The following is a 14,682-nucleotide window of genomic DNA, read 5'->3' as shown; positions in this document are numbered from 1 at the left end:
TCCCCAATGTCTATCACCCAGCCACCCCATCCCTCCCACCCCCAACCACTCCAGTAACACTCAGTTTGTTTCCTGAGATTAAGAATTCCTCATATCAGTGAGGTCATGTGATACATGTCTTTCTCTGATTGACTTATTTCACTCAGCATAACACCCTCCAGTTCCATCCACGTCGTTGCAAATGGCAAGATCTCATTCCTTTTGATGGCTGCATAATATTCCATTGTGTATATATACCACATCTTCTTTATCCATTCATCTGTCGATGGGCATCTTGGCTCTTTCCACAGTTTGGCTATGGTGGACATTGCTGCTATAAACATTGGGGTACACGTACCCCTTCGGGTCCCTACATTTGTATCTTTGGGGTAAATACCCAGTAGTGCAATTGCTGGATCGAACGGTAGCTCTAATTTCAACTGTTTGAGGAACCTCCATACTGTTTTCCAGAGTGGTTGCACCAGCTTGCATTCCCACCAACAGTGTAGAAGGGTTCCCCTTTCTCCACATCCCCGCCAACATCTGTTGTTCCCTGACTTGTTAATTTTAGCCATTCTGACGGGTGTGGGGTGGTATCTCATTGAGGTTTTGATTTGGATTTCCCTGATGCCGAGCGATGTTGAGCACTTTTTCATGTGCCTGTTGGCCATTTGGATGTCTTCTTTGGAGAAATGTCTGTTCATGTCTTCTGCCCATTTCTTGATTGGATTATTTGTTCTTTGGGTGTTGAGTTTGATAAGTTCTTTATAGATTTTGGATACTAGCCCTTTATCTGATATGTCATTTGCAAATATTTTCTCCCATTCTGTCGGTTGTCTTTTGGTTTTGTGGACTGTTTCTTTTGCTGTGCAAAAGCTTTTTATCTTGATGAAATCCCAATAGTTCATTTTTGCCCGGGCTTCCCGTGCCTTTGGCGATGTTTCTAGGAAGAAGTTGCTGTGGCTAAGGTCGAAGAGGTTGCTACCTGTGTTCTCCTTTAGGATTTTGATGGAATCCTGTCTCACGTTTAGGTCTTTCAACCATTTGGAGTCTATTTTTGTGTGTGGTGTAAGGAAATGGTCCAGTTTCATTCTTCTGCATGTGGCTGTCCAATTTTCCCAACACCATTTGTTGAAGAGACTGTCTTTTTGCCATTGGACATTCTTTCCTGCTTTGTCAAAAATAAGTTGACCATAGAGTTGAGGGTCCATTTCTGGGCTCTCGATTCTGTTCCATTGATCTATGTGTCTGTTTTTGTGCCAGTACCAAACTGTCTTGATGATGACAGCTTTGTAATAGAGCTGGAAATCCGGAATTGTGATGCCGCCAGCTTTGCTTTTCTTTTTCAGTATTCCTCTGGCTATTCGGGGTCTCTTCTGGTTCCATACAAATTTTAAGATTATTTGTTCCATTTCTTTGAAAAAAGTGGATGGTATTTTGATGGGGATTGCATTGAATGTGTAGATTGCTCTAGGTAGCATTGACATCTTCACAATGTTGATTCTCCCAATCCATGAGCATGGAACGTTTTTCCATTTCTTTGTGTCTTCTTCAATTTCTTTCATGAGTATTTTATAGTTTTCTGAGTACAGATCCTTTGCCTCTTTGGTTAGATTTATTCCTAGGTATCTAATGGTTTTGGGTGCAATTGTAAATGGGATAGACTCCTTGATTTGTCTCTCTTCTGTCTTGTTGTTGGTGTATAGGAATGCCACTGATTTCTGTGCATTGATTTTATATCCTGCTACTTTACTGAATTCCTGTATGAGTTCTAGCAGTTTTGGGGTGGAGTCTTTTGGGTTTTCCACATACAGTATCATATCATCTGCAAAGAGTGAGAGTTTGACTTCCTCTTTGCCGATTTGGATGCCTTTGATTTCTTTTTGTTGTCTGATTGCTGTGGCTAGGACTTCTAATACTATGTTGAATAGCAGTGGTGAGAGTGGACATCCCTGCCGCGTTCCTGACCTTAGGGGAAAGGCTCTCAGTCTTTCCCCATTGAGAATGATATTCGCTGTAGGTTTTTCATAGATGGCTTTTATGATATTGAGGTATGTACCCTCTATCCCTATACTCTGAAGAGTTTTGATCAAGAAAGGATGTTGTACTTTGTCAAATGCTTTTTCTGCATCTATTGAGAGGATCATATGATTCTTGCTCTTTCTTTTGTTAATGTATTGTATCACGTTGATTGATTTGCGGATGTTGAACCAGCCTTGCAGCCCAGGAATAAATCCCACTTGGTCATGGTGAATAATCCTTTTAATGTACTGTTGGATCCTATTGGCTAGTATTTTGGTGAGAATTTTTGCATCCATGTTCATCAAGGATATTGGTCTGTAATTCTCTTTTTTGATGGGGTCTTTGTCTGGTTTTGGGATCAAGGTAATGCTGGCCTCATAAAATGAGTTTGGAAGTTTTCCTTCCCCTCCAGTAGTTTATGCTGTGGACTTACCTCAAGGCTTTGTGAATTCCCTAATGGCTGCTACCCATTGTGGACTGTCAATATAACTGTCCTGTAACCTTTCCAGGATCCTGCACCTTTCTGGGAACAATATCCACATGTGCATATGTGTATACTGTTTGGACCAGAGGGCTGCATACAAGGGAGCAGTGCTCAAATCCGAGAGTGACATACCCATGGTCCTCAGCAACCATGAGAGGAACAGTGAGCCCAGAGTGTTCAGTGGGTGTCTTGTTGTACCATAGGCTGTTCGCAGCCAGCTTTGGATCACTTCCTCATACCCAAAACTAATAAAAATGATTAAAGACAATTTGGTGATACAAAATAATTTTATTTAACACTTCATGAACTAGGCAGTCTCCATCCCTAAGGATCCAGAGAACTGCAAAGTGGGGCAGAAGGCAGGAAGCTTTTACAGGATAAAGAATGAGGAACAAGGAAAAGAAAGAAAATGAGTAAGGAGCAAGGAAATAAGTATAGAGCCCCATAGCTGGGTTGGCCTCTGGGGATTGCTGACTGGCTATACTGTGTTTCTGGTCAAGTAGAGCATTTGCAGGAACATGAAAGTTTAAGTTTTGTTTTGCTGACATGGGGCCTTGGGCAGGAGTGGCCCCATCCTGGGCCAAGAAATTTATTTCAACTCAGGCCTGAGATCAGATCCAAACTTTCCAACTGGGAGTGATAATGGGGTGGGGTGTGATAATGATGATAATAATCAGAACCTTGAATTTTTGAGCATTTACTACCCAAGGGCACAGAGCTGAGCATCTACTTTCATTAATCTCAAATACCCTCAGAACAACCCTTAGAAATGGGGGTTGATTTTATAAACAACACCATTTTACAGATGAGGGCACCAAGGCCCAGAAACTTTAAGTAATTTGCCAAACTCAGGTCCTCCTGCCCGTGAAACATGTAGTTGAAGTGATTCAGGACAAGATTCTCCAAAATGTGCCACTTTGGCATGACACCCACCATTCCTTAGCCCAGGAGGGCCTACAGACCTCATTTTACCTTTCTGTCTTTGAAACTGTCATGTCTGTGGTACTCCCATATGTACAGAAATAATTTGATTTTCTCCTCTTTTTTTTTTGCTATTTAAAATTATATTTACTTTATTCTTTTTTTAAATTATGTTATGTTAGTCACCATACAATACATCATTAGTTTTTGATGTAGTGTTCCATGATTCATTGTTTATGTGTAACACCCAGTGCTCCATGCTATTCGTGCCCTCAGTTTAAACTGTCTCATGTCAATTTCTTAGACTAGCCAGAAGAGTCTTTAAAGGTTAAATAAAAATTTCTCCCCAACACCACCTTGCTAGTGCTCTGTACTTCCAGTTCCGTTTGCTTCCAGCATGAGATAGGAAATAAGGTGTTTCCTTTCCCAAGGGTATTTGCAACTTGTTAGCGGGTCCTGATGATCCAACCACAATCAGATTAGAGGGTCTCTCTGTAGTATCTGGGTGGGGGCAACCCCTTGTAACGTGGAGCCTCATTACCTCATGCACATAGCATGGTATGGTGCCAGGGCATTGAAATCTGATCAATTGCTTAATCCTCTGTGGGAGATGGGGTCAAGTGGACTCATTTGTTTTTGCAAAGAAGTCAAGTGATTTGTACTGGTCACATGGTAAACACTGTGACTGTTCCAAAGAAGCTAGGTGGAGGTGGAGGTTGAGGCAGGGAGGTAGATTAATGGGAGGGAATTTGGGGTTCTGTGAGACACATCTCTTCATGATCTTGTCTCCTCTGTCACTTTTCCAAGATGTGTGGGAGAGACAGCTTTTCTCTCTGCCTGCTCCCCTTACTCTCACCCTGATGAGGTCTCCTCCAGGCTTGCTACTCACAGTATGGTTCTGAGGACCATTTCAGAGGGGAGAAACTGGAGCTGGGGACACCCTGTAGCAGGGAGCCTGTAGGAAACGCAGCTTCTCCTTCTCAGCCTTGCCCCAGACCTGCTGAAAGGAATCTGCATTTCAACAAGATCCCCAAGTGATTCACAGGTGTGATAAAGTTTGAGAAGGCTATTACTGAGCATTTTGGCCCCTGCAAGCAGAAGCCTGGGGAGGTGGGGAGGTTATGCAGTGAACAGCACAGATCCCAGCTCCTCCCCTTCCTTATTCCTCTCCCTCCCCATCTGCTGTCCCCACTCCTCTGCTGGAATGTGAAAAGCTCAGTTAGACCCTAGGTTTCCATAGGAGCCCTTCTGAAGGCTTTGAAGATGAGCCCCCTCTGCCTCTCTGCAGTACTTCTCCTCCTCCTGAGCACCGTGGTAGCCAGCACCCCAGGGGATGAAACCAGTACCTCTTCCTCAAGTAAGTCCTGCTCACCTGTCCTCTGTAGGCTGGGGCCTGGAAAGGACGGCAATTCCGTGAAAGAGGAGCCAAACCACTCTGCGTTTCTTCAGGGAAGTTAGGAAGTTTTAATTGCAGGGACTTTTCATGACTCTAAAAAGTAAGTCAGTACGTTTTCAGCGTTTAAAACATTATCCTGCCTAATGCTCATTGACAACTCTATCAGAACCTGGGTCCCATCTCTGAGACTCCCTATTCCTGGTTTCTGCCTCTTCCCTGAACCTCACTGTAGTGTAATGAAAAAGAAAACTATTAGATCTTTGTCCCACTCCCAGCCAAGACTCTAGAACCCCTTGGGATGTACTGTCTTTTGGATGCTAATGAATGACCACAGGCAGGAGCCCCTGGATGGCTTCCGGAGGGACTAGTGGCCAGAAAAACTGCTCAGGTTATTAAGACGGTTGGCACTTTCAGCCTCTACCCCCACTCAACCTCTGGGGAGGAGGAGGAGGGTACTGAGAGAATTCAATCACCAATGGCCAAAGATTTAATCAACTATGCCTATGTAATGAAACCTCAACAAAAACTCGTACACATCAGGGTGCTCTGGAGCTTCTGGGTTGGTGATACATGGAGGTGCTGTGAGGGTAATCCTCTGAGTTCTCCCACCCCCCACCTTGCTGTATACATCTGCTCCATTTGACTCTTCCCGAGTTTTATCCTTTATAATCAACTGGTAATGTAAGTAAAGTGCTTTCCTGAGTTCTTTGAATCATTCTAGTGAATTACTGAACCGGGGGCAGTGGTGCTCAAGGAATCCCTGAATTTACAGCCGACTGGTCAGAAGTATGAGTGGCCCCAGGCACTTGTGACTGGCACCCAAAGAGGGGGCAGTCTTGTGGGACTGAGCCCTTAACCTGTGGGGTCTGTACTATCTCTGAAGATTTTGTGTCAGAAGTGAATGGACTTGGTACGACACCCAGTTGGTGTTGGAGAATTGGTTGATGTTGGTAGAGACAGCACATATTGGTGCCAGGGAAAAAAACCCAGACTCACTAATCCCTGTGCTTTGTGGATGTGGTGAGGCTCAGGGACAGGGGATTATTGGGTGTGGGCAATGCCCCCCGAAGTCCTGTTACCTGAATTTCTACTAGTTATCTGCATTTTAACAATTTCCCACAGAAGTCAGGTGTTTTGTTATAGGGTTTGGGGTGGAATAGTATCTTGTCCTGACCTTACCATTTAATAGCTGTGTGACTTTGGGCAAGTCACTCATGTTCAGTTTTTTCACCTACGTAGGGGGTACCTGTCACACAGGTTCATGAATATAAAGATTTAGTAACGGTTCATGGCCCATGATGTCCATTATCCACTAAGGTGTCTCCGTCTGAAAGACTACCTATCTCCTTTCCCCAAGGAAAAAATAGTCGGGTGTCAAATAATGATTTTATTTCTCCATTGTTAAAATTCATCAGAAGGGCCTGGAACAGCTGAACACAGCTTCTGCTATGCCTGAGGCAAGAGTAGACAGAGAGAAAAGAAATGTAGTGCTTCAGTGAGTTTGCCCACAGGGCCAAGGCCGAGCTTCTCCCAGCCTGTTAGAATATTAGTAATAACTCAAGGCCCTTCCCCTTGCCCCCATGTCCAATATTATTTTGTTAACCTCTCAGGATACAGAATGTTAGAGCTAGCTTCCTAATTATACAGAGGTGCCCCATGATCAAACAGACATTTTATTAACAGGAATCTCATTGTATTCATTCTGTTCAGTGACTGTGTACCCGTGTGAACGTGAGATGGAAGATGAATTCATTTGACAAATATTTGTCAAGTACCTACAAGGCATTGTTCTTGGTGTGGGGACACAGCTGTAAACCAAACACAACAAAGACCCTGCCCTGCAGGAGGGAGACAGACAATAGAGAAAGACAGTCATATGCCAGGTCATGACTAGTGTTTTGCTGATAGGGAGTGATGGGGATAAAGAAGGCTATGCCATTTCTATAGACTGGTCAAGGAAACCCTCTGTGAAAAGATGTTTGAGCAGAGCTTGGAGAAAATGAGAGTGTGCCAGGTGACCAGCTGGTGGAAGAGCAGTGCAGGAAGAAGACTAGGCAGGAAGAACTTGCCTGGTGTGGTTCAGGAGCAGGGAGGAGGCCATAGTGGCTGGAGCTGAGTGGGTGGCGTGGGAGAGTGGAAGGTGATGAGGCCAGAGAGGCCCTGTGGGCAGGTCTTGCAGAGCCTTGTAGGACCTTATAAGAACTCAGACTTTGGCTCTGAGAGAGAGACAGGGAGTCGCTAAGCATTTGGATGTAGGAGCAATGCAATAGTTCTCAAGTGATAACAAGATCCCCCTGACTGCAGTGGAGAGTGGCCTTTAGGGGGCCAAGGGCAGAGACAGAGGGACCAATGGCAGGGTACTGCAACAGTCCAGGCGAACAATGATGGAATGTGGACATACATGGCTCCCTTGGTCTATCCAGTTCTCTCTCTCTCTCTCTCTCTTTTTTAAGATCTTATTTATTTGACAGAGAGAGACACAGCGCGAGAAGGAACACAATAAGAGGGAGTGGGTGAGGGAGAAGCAGGCTTCCGGTAGAGCAGGGAGCCTGACGCAGGGCTCTATCCCAGAACCTGGGATCGTGACCTGAGCCGAAGGCAGTCGCTTAATGACTGAGCCACCCAGGTGCCCCTATCCAGTTCTCTTGAATAAAACATTGTGCTTCATTGGGAATGATTCTGGTCCTCAAGTGAGTAATTAAACGTCTTTCCTTTTCTGTTTTCTGATAATAAATGCAGTAATGTGTTCATTACAGAAAACTTAGAAGATAAAGAAAAGCCTGAGAAAAAGAAAGATTTCCAAATCCTACAACCTAAAGATCACAGAAAACCATTCTACTCTGAGCTCTTAATGTACATGATTGAATGATTCACTCATCAAAAGGTGAAGAGGGGACAGTAGCAGTGCCACGCAGAGCCACCAAGCAGGTAAGGCTGTCCTCTAGAACCACAACCTTCCCTTTCATTTCTTCCCTGTTAGGCACCATCCCCCCACCCCCCAGGGGGCCCTGGTGCCACCTTCCCTCTAGGTCCCTATCAAGTCACTCTCAGAAGAATATACAACTCATGAAACACACCATGAGAGAAGACACTCTTCACTTCAGCAGCAGGGCTATCCCAGAGGTGAGATGAGGGAGGCACTTTCCTCTCACACAGAATCTAAGAGGAGCCAAAAAGCTTAAGAATCCTGATAAGTTGTATTTGAATACAATAGTTTAAAAAATCAAAATTAATGCCAAAAGCCTGTTATGAAGAAAGTATTAACATTTTCAAAAAACACAGGATCTGCCCCTGCACTTGCTTGATCCAGCCTCACCCCAGTTCTGGCCCTGCTCAGCTGAAACCCAAGAGTCTACATTCAGACCTAAATAGGAGTCATTCTTGATTTCAAGTTCAGACGTTTATCAGAATTTGATTTCCAGCCTCAAAAAGAAAAATATTTCTTTTAAATAGAGGATTGTGGTTCCTTATGTGCAAGAAAGCAACTTCCAGATCGATGTACATGTTTTCTCATAAGTGAGAGCTTTTCCTCTGCCTCTGGACACCTATGTGATGGTTTCAGGCTGTGTTTCACAGGTATTTCCCCCTATTTACTTGATAGTTTATTGAAGGGGTTGGAAGTCTGCGACTGAATAAACACACTGAATAATTCAGGGACTTAAGACTTAATATTCATCAAGATATTTTACATTTTGACAACTCAGACCTAAAATACATGATAGTTATTTTTCTGATTCCTGGAGAGATAATACATTTTAAAATTTAGCTGGCACAAAATATGTGTGTGGGATTTTAAATATATATATATACTGCAATCCTTAAAAGGAAGCCATTTTCTTAATCTGATGCTGAAAAAAAGAAACATCCTACCATTATCCCACCATTGGAAAATTGGGCTGTGTTGGGCTCCAGGGTGGAGGGTCACTGGGGATGAGTCTATTGTGCTTCGATGGGTTGGAGTGAGGTTCAAGGGCTTTTCATAGGCAATTTTGTCCCAGGTTATTTATAGCTTGACTATCAACCAGGAGCATTAAATTAGAATTTATCAAGTGCATCTGATATCTACTCAAATAACTAACACTTATTGAATACTACTTAATTGCCATTTACTTAACAGGTATCATCTCTGATCCTCTCAACAAATCTATGAGGTTGGGACTATTGTTTGTGCTCACTTCACTGACCAGGCTGCTGTTGGCCTCATAGTGGTTAATTTTCTTACCTAAAATCACACAGCCAGTAAGTGGAATCACTAAGAGCTTAAAGAAAATGAAGTCCAGTTTGCATAAGATGCTCCTTGAGCCTTGGGGGTACTGGGGTAAGGAGGGGTAGGAAGGGGTAGGAAGGGGTAGGAAGGTGAGGGATGGTGAGAGGGCTGATGATGGGACTCCAGGTCCCATACCCAGGTACTTACCAGACAGATTTCTTTTGGTAAGATTTCATTTGAAAGAAGGGATCTGCTGCTGCAAAAAAAAAGCACATGTTCTATTCTTCACAATGCCAGGATGTCACTGGATGCAGTGCTTTCTTACTCCACAATATCCTGCAGCCATTTCCTGATGTCAGTGTTCTTCTACAATATTACTTAATTGTTGCAAATATTGTGGCATATTTATTTTAAATATTTCTTTATTTTTGAATTACAAAAGTCATATGTGCTTATTATAACTAGTAGAAGGCCATAAAGATGTGTAAATAAAATTTTAAGACTCCCTCTCCAGTGTTGGGGAGGAAAAATTTTCCTCTGTCCTTCAAAGATTCTTCTGGCTGGCCTAAGAATTAAATTGACATGAGACAGATTAACAGGAGAAAATCAAATTTAATTTTGTATTTCCAGGAACCCCACATGCATGAACAGTTCAAAACAGAAAGGTACAAGAGGTCTGTAGGCCCTCCTGGGCTAAGGAATGGGATAGGGACCTGGGGCTTCAAGGGAGATGAGGGCAAGTCACAGGGCGATATGAAGAACGGCAGATGCTTGGTAATTAGATGTTTTCCCTGCCATACAGATGAGTCAGTCAGATAACATTTATCTCTGGTACTAACTCTTACTCTGTAAAAGATCCCCAATTTAGATTCTTCTAGGTAGTTAAGGGAGGTGTAAAAATTTCTCTTGAGCCCACAGGGTCTCAGATGCCTTTAGCTTAAAATAGAACACATGCCAAAGTGGCACATTTTGGGAAGACTTGTTCTGAACCCCTTCACTGGTAGGTGTTTGTTTTTTCCAACACCACCAAATAGTTCTCCATTTCTCAGTGGATACCAGCTGGGTGCCCTACCATTTAACTCAACTTTGACACTATCTGCCTGGAAATAGTGACAGATCCCACAGGTAAAGCCTTAGTCCTATAAAACTGCACACATTTCCCTCTCACTTCAGATGCCAATTGCAAGTCCAGATTATTACCTGTGCTTCTTACCAACTGGTTACAGATTGGAGGTTCCCTTGACCCCCTCTTTGGGTTTGATTAATTTGCTAGAGGCTCAGAGAAACATTTTACTTACTAGCTTACAGGTTTATCATAAAAGGATGTAACTCAGGAACAGCCAGATAGAAGAGATGTATTGGGCAAGGTAATGGGAAAGGGTGCAAAGCTCCCATGCTTTCTCCAAGGATGCCACTCTCCCAAACCTTCATGTGTTCACCAAACCTGAAGCTCTCAGAACCCTGTACTTTTGGTTGTTGTTTTTTTTTAACAGAAATCTCAGCACAACGGCATGATTGATGAAATCATTGGCCATTGGTGATTAAATCAATATCTAGCCCCTTTCCCCTCCTCTCAGGCAGGGGAAGGTGCTGAAATTTCCAACCCTAAATCAGGGGAACCCTGTTGGTTCCCCTCACACTGTTGCCAGGGGAATCCTTCTCTCTTGGTTAGCTAGGGGCTTTCCAAAAGTCACCTCACAAAGGTTGCGGAAGAGGCTTTTATGGCTCCATCATTTATGGAATTCCAAGTGTTTTAGGAGCTTTGTGCCAGGAAAGGGAGGAAGATCAAATATATATTTCTTATTATAAATACAACGTCACCACCCCCCCATATCCCATTATTCCCATCCCCTTGGGGGAGCCAGTTAACATGCTGGTATGCTTTCTTCCATGCTTTTCTTCATTACAGCATGATTCTTTTAAGACTTTTTTTTTTAATAGTGAAAGCTTTCAAACACACAGAAATACAGAGAATAGTATAATAAATCCCCACATATCCATCCTCCAGCTTCAGCAATGATCAACATATGGAGAATATTGCTTACTTGAATTTGAACGGAGTTTTTTGAAGCTAATCTCAGGCATCACGCCAATGAATTCAGAAATACCTCATTAAGGATATATAATTTTTACATGATCACCATGTCATTGTGACATCTACCAAAATCAATAATAACGCCCTAGAAAGCAGGCTACCAAATGGAGGTTGCACACTTCATCCTCCCCACCCCCTACCACTCCCTATCTGGAGACACGCAGGCTGTTTCAGCGGTGCACTGTGCAGCCCGAGCTGTGCTGACACCTCCTCATTGACCCAGAGCAGCACCCCGGCAGGCCTGTGGCCCACCTTCTTCCTGGGGCCTCCCTACCTGGGTTGCCGCAGGGCCCTGAAGATCCAGTGGTTCTTCAGCACCATGCCAGCCACTCCAGGCCTTTGCTTGTGGTGGCTGCTGAGGGAAGGCAAACAGCCTCCTGGATGGGCTGGACTGCATCTGCACCTGTGGTGGTGAGAAGGAGCCAGAAACAGATGGGTGGGGTGGGGCGCAGGGCAGGGAGGGTGGGGCACAGGGCTAGAGAAGAGGTGGCGCTCAGGGGCCCCATGCCCCTTACTCCTTCCTGAGGAGGAGGTGGCCGTCGTGTCCTGTGAAACCACAGACTGAGCACAGCCTCCAGGGACTTGGCAGACTGTCCCTGCTAGTGGTGCCCCGAGATCATCTGAGCCAGCCCTCCTGTCCCCCCTTTTCAGATGGGAACATTGGGGCAGCCGCCCTACAGAGCGATCTGCAGTGCTCATGAGCAGCCACCACCCGGGCTTGGCAAACTCATTTCCTTCTGGACAGTCATCCCAATCGTGGGGAGGTCGAGGTTGCTCATTTCTGAGATGATCCAGGACCCATCAGTGCCTAAGCTATGCAGGTCAGGGGCTTCAGTGATGACAGCCAGCCTATTTCTTTCTCCTTGCAGAGAGCCTAGCAACTGAGCTGCCTTGAGCTGCTGAAGTCCAAGGACGCCCCATGCAGGGCCTCCTCATCCCTATTCCTCCTCAGCAGAACCCTGCCTCTTTCTTTCTCCCCATGGGCCTGCTTGGTTTAGCTCCATCTCACCCAGTAGACTTGAAGTATGACAAGAGCAAGAATTTGCACCTTTGTTTGTTTGTAAAAATTTGTTTATTTATTCAAGAGAGAGAAAGGGTGGGGGGATGCAAGGGAAGAGGCAAAGAGAGTCTTAAGTGGATTCCAAGCAGAGCAAGAGCCCGACTGGGGCCTGGATCTCACGACCTTGAGATCATGACCCGAGCCAAAACTGAGTTGGTTGCTCAACTGACTGCACCACCCAGGTGCCCCCTACCTAATTTTTTCCCCATCACTTTATCTCTAGTGCTTGGCGCAGTTCCTGGCACATAGGAGACAGTCCGTACGTATATGTGGAATGAATGAATGAGTGCATGAGCATGTCTTCTCTCTAGTGGAGTGACCATGGAGTGAGAGGTGCAAAGCCAGGACTCTTCCCCAAATTCATCCTCATTTGTCCTCATCTGCATCCCCCACTATCACTGGACTTTGGGGGTCGACAGTGGTGGAATTTCACCCAGTTCCAAGCATTATGGTGGCAGGAGTACTTTTGCTGAAGAAGGCTGTTTCTCCCCTCAGTGATACTGTACATTTTCCTGTCTAACTTCAAATTCTTTGGCTTTGTGTTTAAATAAACTCATTGTCCAATTAAACTAACCTGAGTGGATTCTGTTGTTGGCGACTGAGAACCTTAACTGCTACAGTCCATCAAGTCATGGTACTTTATGTTCTTCTGCAGAGCAGTGGCATCTCCCCTTCTCCCGTCTCCAGACCAGGCCGAACCAGTAAGGGAAGCAAACCCATGACGGGTCATCTACCTCTTAATGGCTACCCCAAGCTACACAAAAACCTGGGTAACTTTCATGCCACTTCAACATGAAAACTTTTGTTCTTTACTTTTTTGGGTCAGGTCAGATGTGGGGGCAGGCCGTCCTGGACTCTGAAGAACGGAAGGAGCATGGGGCTCAATTGTCCACTTATCCAAGGACCCCTTACCTGCTGCTGTTTGTGTGGCAGGGGGAGGGGGCTTGCTATTTCAGTTACAACAAGAGCAACCATCCATCTAGTGAGCACTTTCCATGTAGTGGCTCAGTACTTAGCATGGAACATGCATTATTTCAGGCAATCATCCTAAGAACCCTGTGGGGGAGGAACTGGGGGCTTGGGGATGTCTCATAGCTGGCAAATTCATTTCCTGAGGCTGCTATAATGAAGTACTACAAACCAGGTGGCTTAAACAACAGCTACTTATTCTATCACCCATTCTGGAGACCCAGAAGCCTGAGAGCAGGATGTCTGCAGGGTCATGATCCCTCTGAAGGCACTGGAGAAGGATGTGTTCCAGGCCTGTCTCCTAGTTCCTGGAAGTTCCTTGGCTTGTGGCAGCATAAATCCAGTCTTCACATAGCATTCTCTCTGCGTCCTGATTTCCCCTTTTTATAAGGACACCAGTCATAGTGGATTAGGGCCCACCCTCATGACCTCATCCGAACTTGCTGACCTCTGTAAAGACCCTATTTCCAAATAAGGCCCCATTCTGAGGTACTTGAGGTTAGGACTTCAACATATCTTTTTGGGGAGGGGGACACAATTCAACCCATAATAGCAGAGAAATGGCAGAATGCGGACCTATCTGCTTGACCCAAAGCCTTTGTCCTTTGGAAGGAGAAAGATTGTAGAAGTTAAGAGCCCAGCCTCTTCAGCCAGGCTACAAGGGGTCAAACATCTGGGTCTGTCTTAATTCAGGGCTCCTAAGAAGCAGAGGGCAAGTGGCTTATTGGGTAAGGTGGAGGTACATGAGAAAGGGAAGGAAAGGCAGCCAATAAACACTGAGTTATCAAGGCCACTACCAGCTTGGCTTGTGACTGGAGCTTAATTCCATGGGGATTCAGGGAGGTGGGGAGAATACTTTCCTGCAGTAACCTCCCCCAAGAAGAAAGGGAAAGGTGTTTACCCACAAAGCCCCTGTTAGTCATTGGTTGAGGACTTCTGGCTTGCTCTGTGCACAGGCTTTCTTTGTGTAGCTACTGGCCCTTGGAAGTTAGCCAGCAACACTGAACGTGGCAGCTCCCAGAGGTAAGGGTACGGCACATATCTTCTGCTACCCTGTGTATGTGGCTTTGAACAAGTTATTTAACCCTCTGTACCTGTCTTCTCCCTACATGGGGTCGTTGTGAGGCTAAATGACTTAATACTTGCTGAGCCCTTAGACCAGGGAGCCTGGCATGTAATTCGTGCAATCGAAACCCTTACTAGGATTAGTATTGACTAAATTATACTGTCCTTTGCTGAAGAATGAGCGACTCAGACACTCATCTTTACAACACTCTCTGTTTCTCTTTGAACCCAAAAGTGTCTCACACATCCCTGCCCTGCCTGCCCTTCCACACTGGTCCTGAGTCTACTCCCAAGAAACTCACTGACCAAGTCTGCTGTCTTCGTCCTAAGACAATTATACAGAGACTGGGAGATGGCCATCAAAGAAGTACTCCCGTTTCCCATAAAGTGTCTTTTAGGTTCTTGTGCAAAATTTTGCTAAGTCCCCTCCATCAGCTTTCAGAATCTCGGGACTCAAAGTGGGAAGAATCCCTCTTTTTCAGCT

Source organism: Callorhinus ursinus, unplaced genomic scaffold (assembly GCF_003265705.2).
Source record: "Callorhinus ursinus isolate GAN/ISIS: 27379988/994484 unplaced genomic scaffold, GSC_fseal_2.0 scaffold38, whole genome shotgun sequence".
Lineage (NCBI taxonomy): Eukaryota > Metazoa > Chordata > Mammalia > Carnivora > Otariidae > Callorhinus > Callorhinus ursinus.
The sequence above is the reverse complement of the archived record's forward strand: the minus strand, read 5'-3'. Positions refer to the sequence as shown.